This window comes from Mobula hypostoma, chromosome 8, assembly GCF_963921235.1.
Source record: "Mobula hypostoma chromosome 8, sMobHyp1.1, whole genome shotgun sequence".
NCBI classification, from domain to species: domain Eukaryota; kingdom Metazoa; phylum Chordata; class Chondrichthyes; order Myliobatiformes; family Myliobatidae; genus Mobula; species Mobula hypostoma.
The window spans coordinates 21259942-21262699 of record NC_086104.1 but is presented as its reverse complement, the minus strand read 5'-3'; positions in this window follow the sequence as shown (position 1 = coordinate 21262699).

Sequence of the window (2758 nt, the reverse complement as noted above, 5' to 3'; positions counted from 1 at the left end):
CGCCGGCCTGTGCGCATGCGCCGCTCCCGCAGCTGCGCTTGCGCGGATGTGTTGCCACCGGCAACCGGACGGGAACGACTCGGTGTTACCGGTCCCATTAGCTCCAGGCAAGTCTCCGGTAAAAGCATCTCATTCTTAATACGAGTAAAAAAAAATGTTGTTTAGGTGGCAAATAACTTCCACGTAGCGGGGTCATACAGACAGTAACTAAGGTCCTCTATCAGCTCGCCACTGCCTCAGAATACCACCACCAACGTTACCTCTTTCCTTATCTTGCAAGTCAAGTCTCAACGAAGCAGACATACAGTATAACCATATAATTCAAGGTTGAAACCCCAATCGGTGGTTTCCAGCCACTGTATTTGGGGAACAATTGTTGGATCAAACATCAGAAGTCCGCAACTTTTCAAAGAACGCTCTAGTACCTATCACCTTCATTTTATCTGTAAATTGGGAGTTTAAATAACTTTTCCAAGATGTGCAACCATTTAGAACGAGTAATCCTAGAGTAATACAGAATGGAAACAGGTCCTTCAGCCCAACACGACCATGGTGCCCTGCAAACTAGCCCCATTTACCTTCATTTGGCATATAACCCTCTAAACACCTCCTATCCATGTACTTACCCAAATATTTAATTTCCTGTAAATGCCTGCAAGAAAACAAATCTCAAGGTGACATATCGTACTTTGATAATAAATTTACTTTGATCTTTGATATTGTACCTGCCTCAACCACTGTCTCTGGCAGCTCATTTCACATACAAAGTTGCCCTTTGGGTCCCTTTTAAACTTGACACTTCTCACCTTTTATTCTACTTCTGAGGGGAATGGGGATTCACCCTATCTATACCCCTCATGATTTTGTCACCCTTCAATTTCCTGTGTTCCAAGGAATAAATTGCCAAGCCCAACCTCTCCAGATAACTCAAGCTCTTGAGTCCTGGCAGTAGCCTTGTAAATCTCCGCACTCTCTCCAGTGTAGTGCCACCTTTCCTGTAACAAGGTGACCAAAACTGCACACAATACTTCAAATGCAGCCTCGTACAACAAAAAGTGTTTTACAAAAATTACAAATTGCACTGGCCCAAATAGTCAGTGCTGTTCTCCTCCCTTTCATTTATAAAGATTAGCTTTATTTCTCACATATGCATCAAAATATACAGTGAAATGTCTTGTCATCATGGATAACACAGCCTGAAGATGTGCTGTGAGCAGACCACAAGTGTCATTATGCCTTGGACACCAACATAGCATTCCCACAACTTCCAAACCCTATATCCTTGGAATGTGGGATGAAACTGGAGCTTTCAGAGGAAACTCGTGGTCACAGGGAGAACATATAACTGCCTTACATATAGTGGCAGAAATTGAACCTTGGTGGCAAGGACAGGAAGGCAGATTACTATCTGAATGGTGTCAAGTTAGGAAAAGGGGATGTACGAGATCTAGGTCTCCTTGTTCATCAGTCACTGAAAGTAAGCATGCAGGTACAGCAGGCAGTGAAGAAAGCTAATGGCATGCTGGCCTTCATAACAAGGGGAATTGAGTATAGCAGCAAAGAGGTCCTTCTGCAGTTGTACAAGGCCCTGGTGAGACCACGCCTGGAATATTGTGTATAGTTTTGGTCTCCAAATTTGAGGAAGGACATTTTAGCTATTGAGGGAGTGCAGCGTAGGTTCACAAGGTTAATTCCCGGGATGGAGGGACTGTCATATGTTGAAAGATTGGAGCGACTGGGGTTGTATGCACTGGAATTTAGAAGGACGAGAGGGGATCTGATTGAAACATATAAGATTATTAAGGGATTGGACACGCTAGAGGCAGGAAACATGTTCCGGATGTTGGGGGAGTCTGGAACCAGAGGCCGCAGTTTAAGAATAAAGGGTAGGCCATTTAGAATGGAGTTGAGAAAAACTTTTTCGCACAGAGGGTTGTGGTTCTGTGGAATGCTGTCCCTCAGAAGGCAGTGGAGGCCAATTCTCTGGATTCTTTCAAAAAAGAGTTACATAGCGCTCTTAAAGATAGCGGAGTGAAGGGATATGGGGAGAAAGCAGGAAAAGGGTACTGATTGTGGATGATCAGCCATGATCATAGTGAATGGTGGTGCTGGCTCGAAGGGCTGAATGGCCTACTCCTGCACCTATTGTCTATTGATCTTCCAATCACTGGCGCTGTAAAGCGGTACGCTAACTGTTATGCTACTGTGCCACCTGGATGGACCTTACGCTAAATACTAGCAAAACTAAGGTCGTCTATCAGCTTGCCACTGCCTCAGGATACCACCACCAACATTACCTCTTTCCATATCTTGCAAGCCAACTCTCAATGAAGCAGACATCAAGGATGAAATTTGTTGTTTCGGCGCGCCAACAAAACCATTGCTGTCAGACAAAAGGGTGCATGCACGTTATAACATCTTCCCCCAGGCTAGCAATGTCTGCATCAAGGCCTGAATTGCACTCACCAGGCTTTGATGTGTAAGTTATATCATTCATATCCCTTACTCCTAAATACGTCAATTAGATTTGAGCTTAATTAATTATCACTAGAGAATACCAGAAGGACAGACAAAACAACTCATCAAAGTGTAAACATGAAAAAATGTAACACATCTCTGAATCATGGGAATCTCTGGTCTATGGCTGTGTTATGTTGAAACTCAGTGAAAATGGTAGGAAGACCCATTGACTTGCAGAGCACCCACCCGCTTGCCTCTTGTGACAGGATTTGTGCACACTGGCCTCCCTAGCCATGTC